At 39.5% G+C, this 27,307-nt stretch overlaps 1 protein-coding gene across 3 annotated transcripts in view; it reads right to left on the bottom strand.

The window, feature by feature from the left end:
- The window catches only part of NCALD (neurocalcin delta), a 470,454-nt gene that overhangs the window by 179,754 nt on the left and 263,393 nt on the right, over positions 1–27,307 (bottom strand). For all 3 annotated transcript variants that reach the window (XM_055546508.1, XM_055546507.1, XM_055546506.1), the window contains one exon: positions 17,805–17,892. The gene's annotated coding sequence lies outside the window, so the exon portion shown is untranslated. The remainder of the gene's footprint in view (positions 1–17,804; positions 17,893–27,307) is intronic.

Here is a 27,307-nt window from a genome sequence, read left to right as displayed (position 1 = left end):
CCTTCCCCAAGAGGGACAAAGAATTGAACAATATGCTCACTCGAATTCCAAACTTCTCCATCTATCTTGGGACCAAACAGTCATTAATCAATGGATGACAATCCAAGTGGAACATCTCCCTGCTCCAGGATGAACAGCTGCCTCTGTTCCAGGGATGAACTGATTCTTTCCCCACTGTCTTCATGCAGGAACATTAGCTCCTCTTTCCTCCCACAACTGTTCAAGCCACTTTAGAGAGTCTTTCCTTTAAGATGGCCTCAATCCTTGGAATTTCTTGCTCATCATCAGAGCAGAAGTCAAGTTGCTGCTGCTGCTAAGTCACTTCAGTTGTGTCCGACTCTGTGCGACCCCATAGACAGCAGCCCACCAGGCTCCCCTGTCCCTGGGATTCTCCAGGCAAGAACACTGGAGTGGGTTGCCATTTCCTTCTCCAGAAGTCAAGTTAGAACACCATAATTTAAGATACCAAGCTAGAATGACTTTGGGGGCAGAGAAAGAAAAGATAGAAGAATGCCAGGATTCTCAGAAGTACAGCTACTCTTAATTTGAAGACGAAAGGAGGGCTTGAGTAAATGACAGGGGAGTACTAGCACTGTTATTAGTGAAACCATTGCATTTTTATTAGGAGGAAACATGGATTATGTTCACTTTTAGTTATGGATTCTGTCAGTGCCTGGAAGATCAAGGCCAACAAAACAATAAGTCCAAACAGTATTTCAGCAAGTTCCTGCATCTTACAGGAGTGATATCACTTACCATCACATACTTGCCAGGAGTGAAAATTAGGAGCCTTATACAGAACATTAACCTAGAGTAGGAAATGGCAATTCACTCTAGTATTCTTGCCTGGAAAATCCCATGGACAAAGGAGCCTGGAATCCATGGGGTCACAAAAGAGTTGGACACAACTGAGAGACTGAGCACTCAGAACATTAGAGTGGTAGGAATCTTTTGTTACTTTTTCTTAGTGCAGCCTAATTTCTTTTTGGTTCTATTGGTTTAACACCAGCTTTCAGGGTTGATCTCTGTACTTAAGCGAATTTACTGAAATCAAGCCCCACCAAGCCGCAGTCTAAGCACTTTGCTAATACCAGGACAGTGGATACAAGCAGTGTTAGTTGGAAGGAAAATAAGAATGCCTGCCAGGACATCAATAAGACATACCAGTTGCTTTTGCTGCTCCTGCTCAAAAGAGTAAATACTATGATGCCTGTTGCTAAGCAATGTCTCAGTTTCAGTCCTCAGTTACTCCATTAGTAACATGGGATGCCTTACTTCTGTGAATAATTAGCCTCAGCAGCCATGGCTTCCAACACAAAGCAAAAGTGATTACTACAAATATTCACCCTTCTGATTCAAAGATAACACTGTTTTTAGGGATCCTATGTGAGAGTGACAGACTCTGTAGGACAGTCCCTGACCTTGTATTGATGAGAATTCTTTGGTTTTCAGATGCTAGAAAGTTGCTCAGAGTAAGCAGATAACTAAGGGCTTTGCACCCCTTTCCCTCAGTTACCCAGCATTCCCTGGTTACCCAGGATTCCTTGGCTACCCAGAATTCCCAGTTACCCATCATTCATAGTCATCTGGCATTTCCCAGAGACAGTCAGCAAGAAAATAAACTCTTCAGCAGGATTCTACCAATGCAGTCTCTACTTACAGGAGCAACGCAGCACAAGACACTACTCTGTGAAAGTCAGAGCACAGAATCTGGAGCCAGACTCCCTGAGATGAATCTCAACTACACAATTTCTCATGGAAGTGATTCTGGCAAATTAATGTCTTCATGCTGTTTTTTTCTCCCCTGTTATTGCCATGATTAGATAAGTTGGTGTGTGTAAAGTGCTTAGAACAGCACCTCCTTCTGGCACCTTCTGGGTCTAGGGCAGAGCTATAAACGTGTTTGTGTCTTCAAAACAATATCACAGTTTGTAAAGGAGGGAAAAGCTGACTCCAGAATGCACCCTTAGGATCTGTATTCACTGCTTTTGCATTTCAAATGAAAAAGTTAGAAATTGTCAAAATCTGAATTCCTATAACATCAAATTGTTACTAATTATGGTTCTGGTCATATGCCACATGTTTCCCAGAAATAACAAACGTTCTGTGGAAAACTCGGTGGCTAATAAGGGTGGGGAAAACATATAGTAAGTGTTCATGTTTTTCTTGACTGTCAGTTTTTAATACAATGAAATAGTCAATGAAAAATATGAACATTCAATTACAACTACTTACCACTTCAGAAAGACACTCTTGAACTACTAAAAGTTGAAATCTATGTTCAAAAACAGCATTGTCAAGTATTCTATATCTCTTAAATTTTAAATTTTGAAAATATGACTCATATACCAGGTGTTTTCCCAAGTAGAAAATTACAGTGGTAGATGTTAAACTAACTCCATGTGATTCTCATTTTCAAAACTAAAATTTTGGACTATTTAGTATCCCCTTGAGGTGCCATTTTGATTTCAAATATAGTTTTCTTTACATGGGGTCTTTTTCCTACAAGAAATACATTTCTCTTAGTTTTTCAACACTGTTATTTAACAAGCGAAGTGTTTTAGATTTCTTTTATCTGCATTTATTTCACTTAAATTAAGTTGAATACAGTGAGTTTTTGCAACTATTTAGGGAAAGAAAATGAAATCATTAAGTGAGCTTCGTTCTTAAATGTTATACCAGGACTAGCAGGTTGGGTGTTCCATTTCAATCGATTTTATACTAAAGAGAATGTATGTTTAAAAGAGAACAGTCTGATATTCTCATTAATTTCTATTTTCAGTCCGATATTTCTTATTGATACAGGTTAGACATGATCATCCTGTAAATGCTAAAAAGTGATCAAGATCTGATCCAAGCTACTTTGGTACTTTGATCTGTAATATGATACTTCTATGTGGAATAAGTGTGCTTACCATGTGATGGCGATGCCAGATGCTAGGATAATAATGATGAAAAAAGCAGACATGGGCCCTGTCTTGCAGAGCTTATCATCTAGGGCAGAGCTATTTAAAGTGTAGTCTCTGAACCAGCACCACCTCATGAACTATTTCTCATCAGACAGCAACAGAACCAGTGCAGAGATTGCGAGTAATCATTTAGACACATTTACAGCAGTGGACATAGCTGCACCACTCAAATGTGTGATCAAGTGGACTTGGCTCATTGAATAGGGTCTAGACAGTTCAGATATGTGAATTTTACATGGCGCTATCCCAGTACTGGTCATAGACAGGAGAATACATATTGGACTGTAATAAATAAGAAATTTTGAAAAAATCTAGTTCTTCCCACAGATAGTTTGCAAAGCACCAGTGTATTGCTTTCCAATGGAGAAGGCAATTGGCACCCCACTCCAGTACTCTTGCCCAGAAAATTCCATGGGTGGAGGAGCCTGGTAGGCTGCAGTCCATGAGGTCGTGAAGAGTTGGACATGACTGAGCAACTTCACTTTCATTTTTCACTTTCATGCATTGGAGAAGGCAGTGGTAACCCACTCTAAAACTCTTGCCTGGAAAATCCCATGGATGAAGGAGCCTGGTGGGCTGCAGTCCACAGGGTCGCTCAGGTTACAACTGAGCGACTTCACTTTCACTTTTCACTTTCATGCATTGGAGAAGGAAATGGCAACCCACTCCAGTGTTCTTGCCTGGAGAATCCCAGGGACGGGGGAGCCTGGTGGGCTGCTGTCTATGGGGTCGCACAGAGTCAGACATGACTGAAGCGACTTAGCAGCAGCAGCAGCAGTGCTTTCCAAATATTATAGGACACAGAGAGAGATTAATTCCAACAGAGAAAATTTGGGAAATTTTCATGGAAAAAATTCTGAAACATGGATTGGAATCTGTGGAGTAGAGATCATAACATGAGAAAAGCTATAAAGGCAGAAAAATGCAAGGATGCCCTGGGCAACTGAGTTCATTGCCCCTGAAGTGTGATATGGAGACGAGCAAATGGAGGTAAAGGAGACAAATCTGAAAAGATGGGCAACCTAAAGTTGCCCAGTTAGGAAAGGCTTTAAGTGCCATGGAAAAGAGTTAGAACTTTATTTTTGACAATTGGAAGCTCTTAAATATTCCTGAACATCATAGCAACATGAAAGAAAGTTCTATTTAACAAAATAACATGGGTCTCATTTGAGCTCTGTGAAACACTTTGAGTCAAGAGGCCTTTAGGCAAAGTAAATAATAACAATAAAAAGGAATTCAAAATAAAATTCTCTTAATGGTGTCATATATTAGTCATGAGTCTAAGTGAATTTATGCAATCTGTGTCTCCCCAGGCACCACAGCATAGTAAAATCCACTTTCGAAGATTCAATCATATATGATTAAAGTGATCTGGAAATGCCATTTTTTAGCTGAACAACGACAGAACACACATTTTTCCCATTTTCAGAAACTTTGAGTAAAGCACAGATGTTAAGGGAACATTAAACCAATATGCTATTGTAATAACCTGCACTAAAATGTCAAGAACCATCACCAAAGGATACAAGAGTGGTGCTTTTTTCTCTCTGCTGTTTTCAACTTCCTATAAAACCAGAAATAAACTTGTTGAATGTGCCTCATGCAAGTTTCTATGTATCACCAGTTCAGTTCAGTTCAGTTCAGTCATTCAGTCATGTCCGACTCTTTGCAACCCCATGGACTGCAGCACTCCAGGCCTCCCTGTCCATCACCAACTCCTGGAGTTTACTGAAACTCTTGTCCATTGAGTCAGTGATGCCATCCAACCTCTGTCATCCCCCTCTCCTCCCACCTTCAATCTTTCCCAGCATCAGGGTCTTTCCAATGAGTCAGCTCTTCGCATCAGGTGGCCAAAGTATTGGAGTTTCAGCTTCAGCATCAGTCCTTCCAATGAATATTCAGGACTGATTTCCTTTAGGATGGACTGGTGGGATCTCCTTGCAGTCCAAGGGACTCTCAAGAGTCTTCTCCAACACCATAGTTCAAAAGCATCAATTCGGCACTCAGCTTTCTTTATACTCCAACTCTCACATCCATACATGACCGCTGGAAAAACCATAGCTTTGACTAGACAGACCTTTGTTAGCAAAGTAATGTCTCTACTATTTAATATGCTGTCTAGGTTGGTCATAACTTTTCTTCCAAGGAGTAAGCGTCTTTTCATTTCTTGGCTGCAGTCACCATCCGCAGTGATTTTGGACCCCAAAAAATAAAACCTCACGTTTCCATTGTTTTCCTCATCTATTTGCGATGAAGTGATGGGACCAGATACCATGATCTTAGTTTTCTGAATGTTGAGCTTTAAGCCAACTTTTTCACTCTCCTTTTTCACTTTCATCAAGAAGCTCTTTAGTTTTTCTTCATTTTCTGCCATAACGGTGGTGTCACCTGCATATCTGAGGTTATTTCTCCAGGCAATCTTGATTCCAGCTTGTGCTTCCTCCAGCCCAGCATTTCTCATGATGTACTCTGCATGTAAGTTAAATAAGCAGGGTGACAATATACAGCCTTGAAGGACTCCTTTCCTGATTTGGAACCAGTCTGTTTGTTCCATGTCCAGTTGTTCCATGTCCAGTTGTAACTGTTGCTTCTTGACCTGCATACAGATTTCTCAGGAGGCAGGTCACTACAAACAAAGCTAGTGGATGTGATGGGATTCCAGTTGAGCTATTTCAAATCCTAAAAGATGATGCTGTGAAAGTGCTGCACTCAATATGCCAGCAAATTTGGAAAACTCACCAGTGGCCACAGGACTGGAAAAGGTCAATTTTCACTCCAATCCCAAAGAAAGGCAATGCCAAAGAACGCTCAAACTACCACACAGTTGCACTCATCTCACACGCTAGGGCTTAAGATTCCCATAAATGTCTCTTTAAAAAAAATAGTTGAGCAGCTAAGTAAGTTTTAATCTTTGAGGATAAAATTTTGTAAGGTTTTTAATGATTGAAACAAGGCCCTCAAAGTGTAAACCACTCCCTCCCTTCCTACAGAACACATTACAATGTCAGGATTGCACACATTTGGCTGAATAAAAATCTAATTCTGGTTTCATAATATAATTTTTAATTGTGATGTAAGAACTACAGAATTAGAAAGAAACCATGCTGTTAAACTGAAAGCTATGCACTTGGAGTTGGATGTGTTTGCAATACAACACAAAGCTAAAACAGCACTGCGAGCCCCTGATGATGATGTACTGAAGAAGTGGTTCTCATTGAGAGTGATCTTGCTCCCCCAAGAAGACATTTGGCAATGTCTAGAGGTGGTTGTCATACTTGGGAGATACTACTGGCACCATGAGGCCACTAAGCATCCTACCATGCATAGGACTGCTGCTGCTGCTAAGTCGCTTCAGTCGTGTCCAATTCTGTGTGACCCCATAGACGGCAGCCCACCAAGCTCCGCCAACCCTGGGATTCTCCCAGCAAGAGTACTGGAGTGGGTTGCCATTTCCTTCTCCAAGGCATGAAAGTGAAAAGTGAAAGTGAAGTCTCTCAGTCGTGCCCGACTCTTAGCGACCCCATGGACCGCAGCCTACCAGGCTCCTCCGTCCATGGGATTTTCCAGGCAAGAGTACATAGGACAGCCCTTCACAAAAGAATTATCTAGTCCAAAATGTTAACAGTGCTGCAGCTAAGAAATCCTGCACTAAAGGATCACACTAACAACATTTCTATTATTCCTCATGTCTTATATAGAAATAATCACTTTGATTCATGTAATCTGGAAATCAGAAAGCAGGAAATTCCTGAAAATTAAAACAGATACGCATTATGCCTCCCTTTGATCCATGAACTACTCTCTGATTTTGGCAAGCAAGACCTGAAGGTGACCCCACAGGTGTTTGGTTTATTAATTGCATCAATGGTAATAATTTATATGCAGATATGAAAATAGTACCACATGGAAATCTTCAAGCAGAAAAGACAGGCATGACTGAAAATGCAAACAAGGTTCCAGGTAAGTATTATTTTCTGAATGTAAGTCACTGATGATTATAACATGCACTATCAGTTAAAAAACAGCTTTGAGGAATGTGGCAAAGAACCATCTCTCCTTAAATGTGGATGTTGATTTTATGATGTGAACCTTTTATTGAGATAATGTGTGCAAAATCTACAAAGTATTTTGTGTGTATAATAAGATATATGTAGCTCTCTTTCTGTAAAAAGAAATAGAAAGACTCCCTCTTAAATCGTTTCCCATTGGTGTCAACTCAGCTATTTTTATTTAAATCTTTTCATTGCTCCCCTCCTCCTGCCCCCACCACTCCAGGAAGAGCCGGTCAGTTGCCAGTGGGTAGTGCTATCGCTAGCTTCTCAGAAACAAGAGTAAATACAAATCTGTCAGCTTCCTTCTCTTACTTTTTTAAGACAGAGGTATCTTTCATTTTTATTTATTTATTTTTGGCTGTGCAGGGTCTTTACTGCTGTGCGGGCTACTCTCTAGTTGCGGTGCTTGGGCTTCTCACTGCAGTGGTTTCTCTTGTGGAGCACAGGCTCTAGGCACTCTGGCTTCAGTAGTTGTGGCTCCTGGAATCTAGAGCTCAGACTCAATAGCCGTGATGCACAGACTTAGTTACTCCACAGTGTGTGAGATCTTCCTAAAGGCCAGAGATCGAATCCATGTCTCCTACATTGGCAGACTGATTCTTTACTACTGAGCCACCAGGGAAGCCCTCCTTCTCTTATTTTATTCTCTTGGAATTTCTCCGAAGTCTTTGACTATGAATTGAGTACTCTGAAGAACACCTGTGCAGAGCGTGGTCCTAGCTCTGCTAGAGGACATACCTTTATTTAACTAAACAGGGGAATAACCATACACAGATACAATTCAATATATATTTGAAATAATTTTTTAAATTCCATCTAAAGACCACTTACACCATTTATTCATAGATAAAACATTACTATAAAACCTATATATTTGCTTCCTGGCATATTGTCTGCTTGTTCAACTAGAATTTAAGATCCAGGTGAACAGGGAATTTTGTCTTGTATTTAATGGCCGAATGAGTGAATGAATCAATGAATACCTTCTCCCAAATAGCAGAGTCATTATACAGTTGCAAACTCCTTTATATTTTCACTCTAACAACAGGAGACAACAGGACTAATCCACAGTATGTCCATTTGTCCGTGCATGCATTCATGCATTCATTCATTCTCTACCAAGCCTTTCATGCTCTGCCCCTGCCACCGCTCTGCTTTCCCTCACACCTTGCTCCCTCTGTTCTCCAGCAACACTGGCCTTGGTTCAGTTCCCAGTAAGCTCCAAGCTCCCTCCTACCTCGGGGCCTTGGCCTAGAACACTCTCCTCCCCACTGTCCACCTCCTCAGATTTCTTCAGGGACGCCTTCCCTATCACCATTTCAACTAGATGTAGTGCCTCTATTTTATAGTCTTGGTTTCCCATCTTTCTTTGTGCTCTTTCCTCCTATCATAGTATTGATCACATTTGTAAAGAATATTTCTGTAACTATTTGATGAACATCCCTACACCACTCAACTGGAGACAGAAACCATCCCTGCTGTGTTCTCCATTCAAATCCTCATCATTTAACACAATGCCTGTTATTAAAATACAGCAAGCACTCAATATTTACTGGATGGGTAAATGAATTAGGTTTCTAGGAACATGATCTGTTATTAAATATATGAGTCATGATATACTATATTATTTTCCACTAGGGATCAAGTAAGTAGGTGCTTAATCAGTGCATACATGCATGCTAAGCTGCTTCCGTGGTGTTCAACTCTTTGTGATCCTATGGACTGTAGCCTGCCAGGCTCCTCTGTCCATGGGATTCTCCAGGCAAGAATACTGGAGTGGGTTGCTATGCCCTCCTCCAGGAGAATCTCCTGACCCAGGGATTGAACCCAAGTCTCTTACATCTCCTGCATTGCAGGTATGTTCTTTACCACTAGCATCACCTGTACTTTTTGGTTAATTGGAATCATCAGTTATCTACTACAAACAACATTCTCCTAAGTCTACATGATACTCCAAGAACTTAGTGCAAAATTGCTGAGAAGTCATCTACAGTCGATTCTTTTTTCTAAAAATTCATTGACTTTATTAGATGTTTTGGCCTTAAAAACATGACTGAATGGAAAGTCATTGCAGGGAATCAATTATCTGAACAATCAGTATTTGTCTCTATTTGAAAACATATGGATGGATACTTAATTATCCTCTAGATATGTGGTATCCTGTGCTCTCAGCTCTGAGATAATCTCTCTCCGTTACTACTCCTGAACAAAAGATATGCTATTGATGAAGTAGATTTTTTTTTTAATAAAAGAGGATTTATGCGACATTGAAAACAAAAATAGTAAGCTCCTAGGCTAAGAGGATTAAAATAGCGTTTTTTAAGAGGAGGAGGAAAAAGGTCTTTAGTGCAGAAAACTGTAGAAAAATAAAAATCCATGTAACTGAGAAGTTAGTCATATAGGAAGCCTTGGGGAAGAGTATGAACTTCTTGGGGATTCAGACAAATTCTAGCTAAGGGAGATAAAGAGAGATACCCAGACAACAGCAAATCAAAAATGATTGTAGATCTAGAGTCTATTCATATACTTCACTTTCAGATAGTTTTTTTACACATATCTTTCCTATCTATTGTTGTCAGGAACTCTGTCACTAGGTGACTTTTACAAGAGTCTGGAATTCTTGAACAAAATTCTAGAAAGCCCAGGAAATTGGGCAATGTTTGCTACCTTAGGCCATTATTTTGGAATGCTTAGAAAGTTCAATCTCTATTCAAGGGGTCATCCTGACCCTTGCCTTGCCTTCTCCTCTTAAGCCAACAGTAATTGAGCAGGAATTGGTTCCTTCACTGCCTCAAGAACTTTCCAGTTAATTTCTTATTCAAATCCTCCTCCTTTGGGTCTGGCAGATGCCTCAAACCTCTGGCACACTCTCAGCCTCTCGTTGCTCTGCATAAATCAGAGATGGAGTAGAGTATATTTGAGGCTCACTCAAGAAGGAAAAGGCTTCCCTTGTGGCTCAGATGGTAAAGAATCTGCCTGCAATGCAGGGGACCTGGGTTCAATTTCTGGGTCAGGAAGATCCCCTGGAGAAGGGAATGGCAACCCACTCCGGTATTCTCATCTGGAAAATTGCATGGACAGAGAAGCCTGCTGGCTACAGTCCATGGGGTCACAAAGAGTTGGACATGACTGAGTGAGTAACCCTTTCAAGAAGGAAATATGCAGTGAGAAATCAACTGGCCCTGAGATCACAGACCCAGAAGACAGACTTGGACTTCCCTGGCAGTGCAGTGGTTAAGAATCCTCCTTGCAGGGGGCGATCCTAAGATGGCAGAGGAATAGGACGGGGAGACTACTTTCTCCCCCACAAATTCATCGAAAGAACATTTGAACGCTGAGCAAATTCCACAAAACAACTTCTGAATGCTGGCAGAGGACATCAGGCACCCGGAAAGGCAGCCCATTGTCTTCGAAAGGAGATGGAGAAGTCTTGAGGCTACTGTAAGAATAAGACTGAAGACCAGAGGCAGGAGGCTTAAGTCCAAAATCCTGAGAACACCAGAGAACTCCTGACTCCAGGGAACATTAATCAATAGGAGCTCATCAAATGCCTCCATACCCACACTGAAACCAAACACCACCCGAGGGCCAACAAGTTCCAGAGAAAGACACGCCATGCAAATTCTCCAGCAACACAGGAACATAGCCCTGAGCTTCAATACACAGGCTGCCCAAAGTCACTCCAAACACATTAACATCTCAAAACTCATTACTGGACACTTCAGTGTACTCCAGAGAGAAGAAATCCAGCTCCACCCCCCAGAACACAGATACAAGTTTCCCTAACCAGGAAACTTTGACAAGCCACATGTCTAACCCAACCCACAGTGAGGAACCTCCACAAAAAAGAGGAACCACAAACTGCTAGAATATGGAAAGGCCACCTCAAACACAGCAATATAAACAAGATGAAAAGGCAGAGAAATACCCAGCAGGTAAAGGAACAGGATAAATGCCCACCAAACCAAACAAAAGAAAAAGAGATAGGGAATCTACCTGATAAAGAATTCTGAATAATAATAGTGAAAATGATCCAAAATCTTGAAAACAAAATGGAGTTACAGATAAATAGCCTGGAGACAAAGATCGAGAAGATGTAAGAAATGTTTAACAAGGACCTAGAAGAAATTAAAAAAGAGTCAATATATAATGAATAATGCAATAAATGAGATCAAAAACACTCTGGAGGGAACCAACAATAGAATAACAGAGGCAGAAGATAGGATTAGTGAGGTAGAAGATAGAATGGTAGAAATAAATGAAACAGAGAGGAAAAAAGAATTAAAAGAAATGAGGACAACCTCAGAGACCTCTGGGACAATGTTAAATGCCCCAACATTCGAATCATAGGAGTCTCAGAAGAAGAAGACAAAAAGAAAGGCCATGAGAAAATACCTGAGGAGATAATAGTTGAAAACTTCCCTAAAATGGGGAAGGAAATAGTCACCCAAGTCCAAGAAACCCAGAGAGTCCCAAACAGGATAAACCCAAGGCTAAACACCCCAAGACACATATTAATCAAATTAACAAAGATCACACACAAAGAACAAATATTAAAAGCAGCAAGGCAAAAACAACAAATAACACACAAGGGTATTCCCATAAGGATAACAGCTGATCTTTCAATAGAAACTCTTCAGGTCAGGAGGGAATGGCAGGACATATTTAAAGTGATGAAAGAAAGTAAACTACAGCCCAGATTACTGTACCCAGCAAGGATCTCATTCAAATAAGAAGAAGAAATCAAAAGCTTTACAGACAAGCAAAAGCTGAGAGAATTCAGCACCACAAAACCAGGTCTCCAACAAATGCCAAAGGATCTTCTCTAGACAGAGTGTATAAACTCGAACCCAAAACAATAAAGTAAATGGCAATGGGATCATACTTATCAATAATTACCTTAAATGTAAATGGGTTGAATGCCCCAACCAAAAGACTGGCTGAATGGATACATAAACAAGACCCCTATATATGTTGTCTACAAGAGACCCACCTCGAAACAAGGGACACATACAGACTGAAAGTGAAGGGCTGGAAAAAGATATTCCATGAAAATAGAGACCAAAAGAAAGCAGGAGTAGCAACACTCATATCAGATAAAATAGACTTTAAAACAAAGGCTGTGAAAAGAGACAAAGAAGGACACTACATAATGATCAAAGGATCATCCAAGAAGAAGATATAACAATTATAAATATATATGCACCCAACATAGGAGCACCACAATATGTAAGACAAATGTTGACAAGTATGAAAGGGGAAATTAATAATAACACAATAATAGTGGGAAACTTTAATAACCCACTCACACCTATGGATAGATCAACTAAACAGAAAATTAACAAGGAAACACAAACTTTAAATGATACAATAGACCAGTTAGACCTAATTGATATCTATAGGACATTTTACCCCAAAACAATGAATTTCACCTTTTTTTCAAGTGCACATGGAACCTTCTCCAGGATAGATCACATCCTGGGCCATAAATCTAGCCTTGGTAAATTAAAAAAAATTGAAATCATTCCAAGCATCTTTTCTGACCACAATGCAGTAAGATTAGATCTCAATTACAGGAGAAAAACTATTAAAAATTCCAACATATGGAGGCTGAACAACACACTGCTGAATAACTAACAAATCACAGAAGAAATAAAAAAAGAAATCAAAATATGCATAGAAACAAATGAAAATGAAAACACAACAACCCCAAACCCACGGGACACTGTAAAAGCAGTGCTAGGGGAAGGTTCATAGCAATACAGGCTTACCTCAAGAAACAAGAAAAAAGTCAAATAAATAACCTAAGTCTACACCTAAAGCAACTAGAAAAGGAAGAAATGAAGAATCCCAGGGTTAGTAGAAGGAAATAAATCTTAAAAATTAGGGCAGAAATAAATGCAAAAGAAACAAAAGAGACCATAGCAAAAATCAACAAAGCCAAAGGCTGGTTCTTTGAGAAGTTAAATAAAATTGACAACCCAGTAGCCAGATTCACCAAGAAACAAAGGGAGAAAAGTCAAATCAACAAAATTAGAAATGAAAATGGAGAGATCACAACAGACAACACAGAAATACAAAGGATCATAAGAGACTACTATCAGCAATTATATGCCAATAAAATGGACAACGTGGAAGAAATGAACAAATTCTTAGAAAAGTACAACTTTTCAAAACTGAACTAGGAAGAAAAGAAAATCTTAACAGACCCATCACAAGCATGGAAATTGAAACTGTAATCAGAAATCTTCCAGCAAACAAAAGCCCAGGACCAGACAGCTTTACAGCTGAATTCTACCAAAAATTTAGAGAACAGCTAACACCTATCCTGCTCAAACTCTTCCAGAAAATTGCAGAGGAAGGTAAACTTTCAAACTCATTCTATAAGGCCACCATCACCCTAATACCAAAACCTGACAAAGATGCCACAAAAAAAGAAAACTACGGGCCAATATCACTGATGAAAATAGATGCAAAAATCCTTAACAAAATTATAGCAAACATAATCCAACAACATATTAAAAAGATCATACATTATGACCAAGTGGGCTTTATCCCAGGGATGCAAGGATTCTTCAATATCTGCAAATCAATCAATGTAATACACCACATTAACAAATTGAAAAATAAAAACCATATGATTATCTCAATAGATGCAGAGAAAGCCTTTGACAAAATTCAACATCTATTTATGATAAAAACCCTCCAGAAAGCAGGAATAGAGGGAACATACCTCAACATAATAAAAGCTATCTATGACAAACCCACAGCAAACATTATCCTCAATGGTGAAAAATTGAAAGCATTTCCCCTAAAGTCAGGAACAAGACAAGGGTGCCCACTCTCACCACTACTATTCAACATAGTTTTGGAAGTTTTGGCCACAGCAATCAGAGCAGAAAAAGAAATAAAAGGAATCCAGATTGGAAAAGAAGAAGTAAAACTCTCACTGTTTGCAGATGACATGATCCTCTACATAGAAAACCCTAAAGACTCCACCAGAAAATTACTAGAGCTAATCAATGAATATAGTAAAGTTGCAGGATATAATATCAACACACAGAAATCCCTTGCATTCCTATACACTAACAATGAGAAAACAGAAAGAGAAATTAAGGAAACAATTCCATTCACCATTGCAACGAAAAGAATAAAATGCTTAGGAATATATCTACCTAAATAAACAAAAGACCTATATATAGAAAACTATAAAACACTGGTGAAAGAAATCAAAGAGGACACAAATAGATGGAGAAATATACTGGGTTCACGGATCAGAAGAATCAATATAGTGAAAATGAGTATACTACCCAAAGCAATCTATATATTCAACGCAATCCCTATCAAGCTATCAACGGTATTTTTCACAGAACTAGATAAAATAATTTCACAATTTGTATGGAAATACAAAAAACCTTGAATAGCCAAAGCAATCTTGAGAAAGAAGAATGGAACTGGAGGAATCAACCTGCCTGACTTCAGGCTCTACTACAAAGCCACAGTCATCAAGACAGTATGGTACTGGCACAAAGACAGAAATATAGATCAATGGAACAAAATAGAAAGCCCAGAGATAAATCCATGCACCTATGGTCACCTTATCTTCGACAAAGGAGACCAGAATATACAATGGAGAAAAGACAATCTCTTTAACAAGTGGTGCTGGGAAAACTGGTCAACAACTTGTAAAAAAATGAAACTAGAACACTTTCTAACACCATACACAAAAATAAACTCAAAATGGATTAAAGATGTAAATGTAAGGCCAGAAACTATAAAACTCCTAGAGGAGAACATAGGCAAAACACTCTCTGACATACATCACAGCAGGAACTTCTATGATCCACCTCCCAGAATATTGGAAATAAAAGCAAAAATAAACAAATGGGACCTAAGTAAACTTAAAAGCTTCTGCACAACAAAGGAAACTATAAGCAAGGTGAAAAGACAGCCTTCAGAATGGGAGAAAATAATAGCTAATGAAGCAACTGACAAAGAATTAATCTCAAAAATATACAAGCAACTCCTATAGCTCAACTCCAGAAAAATAAATGATCCAATCAAAAAATGGGCCAAAGAACTAAACAGACATTTCTCCAAAGAAGACATACAGATGGCTAACAAACACATGAAAAGATGCTCAATATCACTCATTATTAGAGAAATGCAAATCAAAACCACTATGAGGTACCATTTCATGCCAGTCAGAATGGCTGCGATGCAAAAGTCTACAAGCAATAAATGCTGGAGAGGGTGTGGAGAAAAGGGAACCCTCTTACACTGTTGGTGGGAATGCAAACTAGTACAGCCACTATGGAGAACAGTGTGGAGATTCCTTAAAAAACTGGAAATAGAGCTGCCATACGACCCAGCAATCCCACTGCTGGGTATACACACCAAGGAAACCAGAACTGAAAGAGACACATGTACCCCAATGTTCATCGCAGCACTGTTTATAATAGCCAGGACATGGAAGCAACCTAGATGTCCATCAGCAGACGAATGGGTAAGAAAGCTGTGGTACATATACACAATGGAGTATTACTCAGCCATTAAAAAGAATACATTTGAATCAGTTCTAATGAGGTGGATGAAACTGGAGCCTATTATACAGAGTGAAGTAAGCCAGAAAGAAAAACACCAATACCATATACTAACGCATATGTATGGAATTTAGAAAGATGGTAACGATAACCCTGTATGTGAGACAGTAGAAGAGACACAGATATATAGAACAGTCTTTTGGACTCTGTGGGAGAGGGTGAGGGTGGGATGGTTTGGGAGCAGGGCGTTGAAACATGCATATTATCATATGTGAAATGGATCGCCAGTCCAGGTTCGATGCATGATACAGGGTGCTCGGGGCTGGTGCACTGGGATGACCCAGAGGGATGAGATAGGGAGGGAGGTGGGAGGTGGAGTTCAGGATGGGGAACACATGTACACCCGTGGTGGATTCATGTCAATGTATGGCAAAATCAATACAATATTGTAAAGTAATTAGCCTCCAAAAAATTAATTAATTTATTAATTATTTAAAAAAACAGAATCCTCCTTGCAATGTAGGGGACACAAGTTTGATCCCTGGCCTGGGAAGATTCCACATGCCACAGGGCAACTAAGCCCATGTATCATAACTGCTGTGCCAGAGCTCTAGAGGCCGTGCTCCACAACAAGAGAAGCCGCTGCAATGAGAAGCCCATGCACCACAACCAAAGAGTAACCCCTACTTGCAGCAATTAGAGAAAGCCACAGCACTGCAACCAACACCCAGTGCAGCCATAAATAAGTAAATAAATAAAATTTTTTTAAAAGAGAGAGAGACTTGGATGCTTGAGGAGAGCCAGTAGCAGACATCCTGATTCTCCACACCGTCACATTAAGGGGAGGGTCCTTATGTTGGATCATACACATGCTTTACTGTCTTTGGGGCCAAAAATACCCATTTCTCATTATTCTTTAGCTTAATATCACAACGATCCAAGGAATTAATGCAATGGCTACTACCATGTTTAGGGTTGTGATCCATAAGTACTTCAGAGTATCTCAAGCCGCCTGATTACTGCCAACTTAAATGCATAATTCTTTCCTGGTCTTCAGGAGAAATGTATTGGCATTGAGGCTTAGTTATAAATGTTATGAGAAAAAAAAAAAAACAACAATAGCTATTGACTAGCTCGACTTCAAATATTTTATTCCTGTCCTATAGCTTTCATTAAAAGAACTGGCTTTATTCAATTTGGAATACAATTGAAAGTGAAAGGCTTTTCACTTTCACTTTCTCATTATATCCAGATGAGCTATGTTACTCATCTATTAATTAAACCATAGAGAATTAATGGGTGATGAAGGAAGTGGGATGAAAAAGAGCTAAATACATATAAGTTTCATTTTATATTGACTTATCTCCCTTCCCTGAAATATCAGCAAAATACAAACTAAGGTTCTGTTCTGGCCCACGTTCACTTTAATATTTTTACCATTTGGTCTTCATATAGAACTATTTGGCCAAGTAAATATTCATGCCTTCTTCACAGTCACAAAAAGTATTACCAGGGCTTAAGCCAAATTACCTTGTCTACAAACCTTGGCTGGCTCGCATCTGGAACAATTCACATATTTTGAAAATTGTCCAAGGAATTCATAAATCAATAGATTTCCCTTCCTGAAAAGCCAATTTCCTAAACATTCAATGAGATGGCTTTTGAGACCCACACCAACTAAATGGGAAAGTAATAGTGTTCTTGTCTTAACAGGAAACTCATGATTGCGGGTGCTGCTGCCCTCATTGTGCCATAATAGGATTTCAAAAGAATCTTTTCTGAATTAAAAAATATTCCATCTATTTGCTGCACAATATCCTCTTCAATCTTTCGTATTAAATGATAGATATGGAAAGTAAGGAGGGGCACATATTTATTGTCCTTTTCTCCAGGAAGCAAGTTAGGTTTTTTATTTCATTATCCCTTCTCCTACTTGTTGTTTTTTTTTTTTTTAATTAAGTAAATTTCTATTTAATCAGAGTTACTACAGAAAAGAATTTTTTAAAAAGTAAAATGGTAAAATAGTTTTTGGTAACAGAAATTTATCTAGAGTTAAAAATGGAAATGCATACTTCATGACAAAGCTTTAAAGGCAGATATAAGCTAGCATTTTCTATTTACCAAATACCAGAAACATTTAACACACAACAACTTAATCAGGATGCAACATCTTTGCATTCTGAATCATAATTTACACAATTCAAAACCCAGGCATTTGAAAGGTTAAAAAAGTAACTCACAATATGCAGTCACGCAGCGTCCTGGGTCTCAGAGCCTTCCACAGCTGTAAGGACAGATTTGCTCGCCGGCAGTTCTCTGGCCCTGCAACTGAGATCACTCATAATTAATGAATAATTTACTTGAACACTTGACAGCTCAGTAAGTGGTTTATGAAAGGCTGTTACTTTTACTTCTTCTGTAGTTGCCTTTGCAAACAGGAAACAGGAAACACACCTACAAGAACACTGACAGACCTCAGCTTAATTGGTCTTTTCTCAAAGTACTCAGTGGAGAGTCTTGTACCACAGACATGATATGTCCCTAAAAGAGCAATACTCAGATCCTTCTATTGCAGAATTTAAAATCTTTTAGACAGATGCCATGCAGGGAATTTATTACAAGCATTTTAGTAACATTCAGGCCTTATGACCTTAATCCTGGAAGGACTATAAATTTCAGAATATATATATATAATATTTATAAATATATACATATCAACACATATATGTGTATATATAAGTACAAATATATAATACATTAAGCAATATATTATTTAAATATAGATTATTTAAAACAATAAGCAGCATATTAAAGTAATATATATAATTTTCCTGGAATATATGTGGAAACTATCATTTAGGAATCTTTTGTCTACACATAACAGAAAACCCAGCTCAAAATCCCTTCAACAAATAAATAACAAAACAAGAAAATATTTTGGTTTATTGAGTTGGGGAAGAAAAACCTGGATATAGGGCTGGTTTTAGGAAAACAGAGTTTCACTATTTATATCTCTTGATTCTCTGCAAGTCTCTTAGCATGGTATTTTCTGTAGAGTGACTTCACCTTCTGGCTGCCTTTCCTCTTGGTGCAAACAAATAACTTCAGTGGTTCAAGATCACACATCCATCTTCCAAGAGGGCAGTGTTAGCGTGCTGCCAGTCTCAAGCTCTGAAGTCATTCTGATTGCCCATCACTGAATCAGTCACTGTACTTGTCTGAATGGCTTTAATCAAGCCTTATCCTTGTGAGAGGTGACAGTCTCTCTCTCTCTCAGTCACTCAGTCATGTCTGACTCTTTTTGACCCCATGGACTGTAGCCCACCAGACTCTTCTGTCCATGGAATTTTCCAAGCAAGAATACTGGAATGGGTAGCCATCCTACTCCAGGGGATCTTCCCCTGAGTCTTTTGAGTCTCCTGCATTGGCAGGCAGGTTCTGTACCACTGGTTCCACCTGGGAAACCCAGAGATGAGGGTAGGATGTTCCAAAGAAAAATCACATGGAAGGGCATTCAGGTTACTAAGAAAAAGGGACAAGGGGGAAAGGAATATTGGAGGAAATCAACAAATGTCTGCCATGACAATGTTTGGCAATAATCCGAAGATTGGTATTTGAGGATGTGTATCTGTGAAAATACTAGATCTTGGGTTACTACTGCACAATTGCACTCATCTCACATGCTAGTCGGAGAGGTAACGGCAACCCACTCCAGTACTGTTGCCTGGAAAATCCTATGGATGGAGGAGCCTGGTAGCCTGTAGTCCATGGGGTCACTAGGAGCCGGACACGACTGAGCAACTTCACTTTCACTTTTCACTTTCATGCATTGAAGAAGGAAATGGCAACCCACTCCAGTGTTCTTGCTTGGAGAATCCCAGGGACGGGGGAGCCTGGTGGGCTGCCATCTATGGGGTCACACAGAGTCAGACACGACTGAAGCAACTTAGCAGCAGCAGCAGCACACGCTAGTAAAGTAATGCTCAAAATTCTCCAAGCCAGGCTTCAGCAATATGTGAACCGTGAACTTCCTGATGTTCAAGTTGGTTTTAGAAAAGACAGAGGAACCAGAGATCAAATTGCCAACATCCGCTGGATCATGGAAAAAGCAAGAGGGTTCCAGAAAAACATCTATTTCTGCTTTATTGACTATGCCAAAGCCTTTGACTGTGTGGATCACAATAAACTGTGGGAAATTCTGAAAGAGATGGGAATAGCAGACCACCTGACCTGCCTCTTGAGAAATCTGTATGCAGGTCAGGAAGCAACAGTTAGAACTGGACATGGAACAACAGACTGGTTCCAAATAGGAAAAGGAGTACATCAAGGCTGTATATTGTCCCCCTGCTTATTTAACTTATGTGCAGAGTACATCATGAGAAATGCTGGACTGGAAGAAACACAAGCTGGAATCAAGATTGCCGGGAGAAATATCAATAACCTCAGATATGCAGATGACACCACCCTTATGGCAGAAAGTGAAGAGGAACTAAAGAGCCTCTTGATGAAAGTGAAAGTGGAGAGTGAAAAAGTTGGCTTAAAGCTCAACATTCAGAAAACGAAGATCATGGCATCCAGTCCCATCACTTCATGGGAAATAGATGGGGAAACAGTGGAAACAGTGTCAGACTTTATTTTTTGGGGCTCCAAAATCACTGCAGATGGTGACTGCAGCCATGAAATTAAAAGACGCTTACTCCTTGGAAGGAAAGTTATGACCAACCTAGACACCGTATTCAAAAGCAGAGACATTACTTTGCCAACAAAGGTCTGTCTAGTCAAGGCTATGGTTTTTCCAGTGGTCATGTATGGATGTGAGAGTTGGACTGTGAAGAAGGCTGAGTGCTGAAGAATTGATGCTTTTGAACTGTGGTGTTGGAGAAGACTCTTGAGAGTCCCTTGGACTGCAAGGAGATCCAACCAGTCCATTCTGAAGGAGATTAGTCATGGGATTTCTTTGGAAGGAATGATTCTAAAGCTGAAACTCCAGTACTTTGGCCACCTCATGCGAAGAGTTGACTCATTGGAAAAGACTCTGATGCTGGGAGGGATTGGGGGCAGGAGGAGAAGGGGATGACAGAGGATGAGATGGCTGGATGGCATCACTGACTCGATGGACATGAGTCTGAGTGAACTCTGGGCGTTGGTGATGGACAGCGAGGCCTGGCATGGTGTGATTTATGGGGTCGCAAAGAGTCAGACATGACTGAGCAACTGAACTGAACTGAACTGAACTGAAAGATGTCTGAAAGAGAATGAGCTGAGGTTCAAGAGATATTGATTACCCAAATCTTTGCATTTAGTAAGATTTTCTATTAACATTATGTTTTTATGTTTGCTAAGAAAATAGTTCAGAATTTTTCCACTTTGTTTATGAATCACATATAGTGTATAAAGTGTGCTTGCATACGATCTTCCACCTTGTTATTCAAACAACCCTTCTAGGTAGATAGATAACCTTGGCAGAAGCTTAGAGAGTAGGGTAGATACTGCTCTTAACTCTCCAACACTCAGTCTACTCTTTGTTCTAACTGGACCTTGATTTTGCTCAGGGCAGCAATTTGCCCTGTTTAAACTACAGCTAAGGATGGGCAGGTAGAACACTTTGGGCCCTGGACATGTAAGCTGAAAGTACTAGGTAGAGCTTTGGGAACAGCTCTATTAAAGGGCTCTGGTGTTTGCTTTTTGCCCTTCCCCTTGCAATGCCTGAAACACCAGTAAAATGCCAGAGGTGGAGCCGTATCTTGCAACCACGGAATGACAAGTATACCACATGCTGGGAAGACCAAATGGAAAGGAAAAGCCACTATACTGGGCCTTGTCTGCCTCCTCCTGGGCTATTAGATGAGGAAAACCTCTATATTGTTAAGCCACCATAGAAGGGCTCTTGTTCCGTGCAGCTAAACATACACCTTATACAAAGAACCTTAACAATCTGGTTATGACAGATCAAGGCTTAACCCCAGGTTTCTTGACTCTCTGTGTTGCCTCTCCATAAGCAGAATCCATACTCTGAATACCGTACAGACAGACATTTTAAATTTATGCTTTCTTTTTAACAAATAGCTCGCTTAAATGATCTGAGTCATAGCTATGATGCCAAGAGGGGAGTCTCTCACCATTCTTCTGTTTTTGGTTTCTTTAGCTTTTTAACATGTAACACTCAAGCACTTGCAAAATTTCTAAGACAAGAATGCCTTGGCTGCAGAAAAACAAACCTACGGTCATTTGACCAAAATTTCTTTCAAGACTACCTAAGGCAGAATTGACCATCTTCCCAGATTTAGCCATGGATGAGTTTTCTCTCTAGACTTTCTCACTGACTTAGTTATTAAAAAACAACAGAAGACTTCTGGTGTCTGGCTCCATGTATAAGGAGCTTGGAAGTCACCTCTCTCTCTTAACAACAAATAGGAATCAACAACTCTTCTTGGATTCATAAACCGCTGCACCCAAGATTGGAGAGACCAGCAGGGGAATACAGGGAAGTCTCAGAGACTTGCCAGCAGAAACCACCGCATGAAGCCCTGTACTAGGAAAAGAAAACCTGAACTGTGATTGACCAATTGCTGGAGTCTCCGTGAGGACAACTCTGAGAGTTCAACACATCAGGGGGACACAGTCATGATGGAGGGCAGTCCTTACAATACTGTGAGATTTACTTGAAGGAGCTCTACCAGATTCCCACCATAAATACCAGAGAAAAGTCAGTTCAGGTCTCCGGAACAGAGTGGGTAAAAGAGCATTTTGAAATATGCCAGAGCACTACGTTCTTGCCCTCAGGGGAAACTAGTTACCAGAGTCTAACCTGCAAGTGCATCCTCAGAACCCAACTGACCTGGAGAGGGGAGATACTCAGCTTCAGACTCCTCCAGGCATCCACTATGGGAGAAGGGACTACTTGACTGCAACCCACTCTAGCCATCCTGTACCACCAACGTGGGGAGAAAAAGCTGAGAAACACTCATGAAGATCGCAGTCTAGAGGCACAGGCTCACCAAAACACTGAGTGAGACCTGATCATAGGATACATAGAATATTTCTTTTCCCTGAAAACTCATGACCACATTACTGAAAATCTATTTACAGCAGTTTCTTTTACTCACCACAACATGTCTGGCTATCAAGAAAAAATTACAAGGCTTGCCAAAAGAAAAAGAAAAAAAAAAACCCACACGATTTTTAGAGACAGAGAACCAGAACCAGCATGGCTGGGAAGCTGGAACTAAAAGATAACAGAGCTCTCACAAAGGTTGGAATAATTTACCAAGCAAAAAGTCAAGGAGGACCCACACCTGAAGATCAATTCCAGAGGGATTAAGGATTTATCTGTGAAAAGCAAAATGTTAGAAGAAAATATAGGAGAACATCTTTCTGACTTCCAAACGGGGAAAGAGTTCTTAAGGCACAAAAGAGCTAATCACCAAAGGACAGACTGATAAATTTGCCTGCTCTACTATCAAGATTTTCTGTTTATCAAAGGTACAATAAAGAAAGCAGAAGACATACCAATATATGAGACAAGTTTGCAACATATGAAATCAACAAAAGATCAGTATTCAGATTATATAAAGACATGTTACAAATCAGTAAGAAAAGACAACGCAATAGGAAAATGATCAACAGATCTGACATACCATCCCAGAAGAGAATAATATGAATGGTGAATGAATGGTTTTCTTTCTTCCTTTCTGATCAGACTTTTATTTTCTCTTCTTACTTTATTGCATTGTTTAGAACTTCTAGTACTATGTTGAACAGGAGTTGTGAAAGAGAACATTCCTACCTCACTCCTAATCTTATGAGGAAAGGATTTAGTCTTCCACTGTTAAGTGTGCTGTTAGCTGCAAGTGTTTCATAGATTTAAAAAAAATCAATTTTAGAAAGTTTCCTTCTATTCCAATTTTTCTGAAACTTTTTTTTTTTATCATGAATGGGTGCTGAATATTGTCAAATGATTTTTCTGCTTCAATTAGTGTAATTGGGATACTTTTTCTAGGGACTGTTTATATGGTAGATTACACTGACTGCTTTTCATACTAAATGATCTTTGCATTGCTAGAATAAACATCACTTGATCACAATACATAATTATTTTTATATACTGCTGAATGCTATGTGCCAATATTTTGTTAAGGGATTTTGCATCCATCTTCATGAGAGTGATCAGTCTCTAGCTGTCTTGTTGTACTGTCTTTTTCAAGTTTAGTTATTAGAATTGCTTCTTATAATGAATTGAGAAGTGTTCCCTTCTCTGACACTTACTGGAAGAGATTTATAGAATTAATGTTTGTCAACCGTGAACTTTCAGATGTTCAAGCTGGTTTTAGAAAAGGCAGGGGAACCAGAGATCAAATTGCCAACATCTGCTGGATCATTGAAAAAGCAAGAGAATTCCAGAAAAACATCTATTTCTGCTTTATTGACTATGCCAAAGCCTTTGACTGTGTGGATCACAATAAACTGTGGAAACTTCTGAAAGAAATGGGAATACCAAACCACCTGACCTGCCTCTTGAGAAATCTGTATACAGGTCAGGAAGCAATAGTTAGAACTGGACATGAAACAACAGACTGGTTCCAAATAGGAAAAGGAGTTCGTCAAGGCTGTATATTGTCCCCCTGCTTATTTAACTTATATGCAAAGTACATCATGAGAAACCCTGGGCTGGATGAAGCACAAGCTGGAATCAAGATTGCCGGGAGAAATATCAATAACCTCAGATATGCAGATGACACCACCCTTATGGCAGAAAGTGAAGAAGAACTAAAGAGCTTCTTGATGAAAGTGAAAGAGGAGAGTGAAAAAGTGAGCTTAAAGCTCAACATTCAGAAAAGTAAGATCATGGCATCCGGTCCCATCACTTCATGGGAAATAGATGGGGAAACAGTGGAAACAGTGTCAGACTTTATTTTTCTGGGCTCCAAAATCCCTGCAGATGGTGACTGCAGCCATGAAATTAAAAGACGCTTACTCCTTGGAAGGAAAGTTATGACCAACCTAGACACCATATTCAAAAGCAGAGACATTACTTTGTCAACAAAGGTCCGTCTAGTCAAGGCTATGGTTTTTCCAGTGGTCATGTATGGATGTGAGAGGTGGACTATAAAGAAAGCTGAGTGCTGAAGAATTGATGCTTTTGAACTGTGGTGTTGGAGAAGACTCTTGAGAGTCCCTTGGACTGCAAGGAGATCCAACCAGTCCATCTTAGGAGAGATCAGTCCTGGGTGTTCATTGGAAGGACTGATCTTGAAGCTGAAACTCCAATACCTTGGCCACCTGATGTGAAGAGCTAATTCACTGGAAAAGACCCTGATGCTGGGAAAGATTGGGGGCAGGAGGAGACGGGGACGACAGAGGATGAGATGGTTGGATGGCATCACCAACTCAATGCACATGGGTTTGGGTGGACTCCAGGAGTTGGTGATGGGCAGGGAGGCCTGGCGTGCTGCAGTTCATGGGGTCGCAATGAGTTGGACACGACTGAGTGACTGAACTGAACTGAATTGAACTCCTTTAAATATTTGGTAGACTTTTCCAGTGAAATCTTCTGGAGCTTTCTGTTTGGCAAGTTTCTAAACTAATTCAATTTCCTTAGTTGTAAGGCTATTTAAATTATCTATCTCTTAACAACTTGCGATTGTGCTTTTCAGGAAGTTTGTCTGTTTTACATAAGTTGTGAAATTTGTGTGTGTAGACTTATTTGTCTGAAATATTCTTTTACTATTCTTTTGATGTCAGGAGGTCTATGGTGATATCTCCTTTTTGATACCAGATATTGGTAATTTGGAGAAGGAAATGGCAACCCACTCCAGTGTTGTTGCCTGGAGAATCCCAGGGACGGGGGAGCCTGGTGGGCTGCCGTCTATGGGGTCACACAGAGTCAAACACGACTGAAGTGACTTAGCAGTAGCAGCAGTAGCAGTTAGCATTGGTAATTTGGGGCTTTCCAGATGGCACAGTGGTAAAGAATCTGCCTGCCAAGGCAGGAGACACCGGAGACTCAGAGGATTCTATCCATGGGTTGGGAAGATTCCCTGGAGGAGGAAATGGCATCCTACTCCAGTATTCTTGCCTGGAGAATTCCATGGACAGCAGAGCCTGACGGGCTGCAATGGGGTTGCAAACAGTTGGACACAACTGAGCGCACAAGCATGCTTACTTGTAATGTGTCTTCTCTTTCTTTGATAGTGTTGCTAAAGATTGATCAATTTTGTCACCCTTTTCAAAGAAGCAGTTTTTTGCTTGATATATTTTCCTTATTATTTTTCTGTTTTCAGTTTCATTGGTTTCTGGTCTTATCTTTACTATGTTCTTCTTTATGTTTGTTTTGGGTTCATTTTGCTCTTTTTTTCCCCTATAGTTTCTTTTAAAAATTCATTTCTGGAAGTGGGAGCTTAGAGTATTGATTTGAGATTTTCCTCTTTTTAAAGTAAATATTTAGTGCTATAGATTTCCTCTCAGAACTGCTTTAGCTGAGTCTCACAAATTTTGATATATTGTATTTTCATTCACTTCAATGTATTTGCTTTTAAATTTCTTTGTGACTTCCTCTTTGACCCACAGATTACTTGGAAATTTGTTGGGGTTTTTTTTCCCCAAATGTTTAGAGAATTTCCTGTCATCTCTCTGTTACTGATTTCCATTTTGATTCCACTGTAATTCAGAGAATAATACACTCTTTATGACCTTGAGAGTTTTAAAAAATTTGTTGAAGCTAGTTTTAATGGTTTGTGGTGTATCTTGGCATATATTTTGTGGTGCTTGAAAAGAACATCTTTTCTGCTGTTGTTGGTTAGATTCTATAAATGTAAATTAGACCTAGTTGATTGGTAGTGCTGTGTTCATCTCCATGACTGCTAGTTTTCTATTTGTTCTATTAATTGCTGAGAGAGGTATATTGAGGCTTCCAATTCTAATTGTGGATTTGTCTATTCCAGCAGCTTTTGCAATTTTGTTTTACATATTTTGTTCTGTTGTTTGGTACACATTTAGGATTTGCATGCAAAATATGTATCTTTGCTGTCTTTTTGACTCTTCTGTCATTATGTAATGTCTCTCTCTGTTCTTGATCATTTTCTTTGCTTTGAAATCTTCTTTATCTGATTTTAGTATAATCACTCCTTCTTTCTTTTGATTAATGTTTGCAGGGTATATCCATCTTTTTACTTTCACCCTCTATACTATTTTATTTGAAGGTAGTGTCTTGTAGATATCATACAGTTGAATCATTTTTTTAGTCAACTGTGTTAATCTCCATCTAATAAATTATTTATTTAGACTATATTTAATGATAATCTTGAGCTAAAGTATGTCATTATATTATTTGTTTTCTGTATGTTCTCTATTTTCTTTTTCTTTATTTTAATTTTCTAATATTATTGTGGATACTTGAACATTTTCCAGAGTTCCATCCACAGTGTTTCTTTCAGTATAACTCTTTGTATAGCTTATTTAATAGTTGCTCTCCAAAAGATTTGTGGACACAGTGGGAGAAGAAGAGGGTGGGACGAATTGAGAGAGTAGCCTGGAAGCATATACATTAGTTCAGTTTAGTTCAGTTCAGTCGCTCGGTCATGTCCGACTCCTTGCAACACCATGAATAGCAGCATGCCAGGCCTCCCTGTCCATCACCAACTCCCGGAGTTCACTCAGACTCACATCCATCGAGTCAGTGATGCCATCCAGCCATCTCATCCTCTGTCGTCCCCTTCTCCTCTTGCCCCCAATCTCTCCCAGCATC

This window comes from Bubalus kerabau, chromosome 14, assembly GCF_029407905.1.
Source record: "Bubalus kerabau isolate K-KA32 ecotype Philippines breed swamp buffalo chromosome 14, PCC_UOA_SB_1v2, whole genome shotgun sequence".
Classification (NCBI taxonomy): domain Eukaryota; kingdom Metazoa; phylum Chordata; class Mammalia; order Artiodactyla; family Bovidae; genus Bubalus; species Bubalus kerabau.
This window is presented reverse-complemented; position numbering and strand designations above follow the sequence as displayed.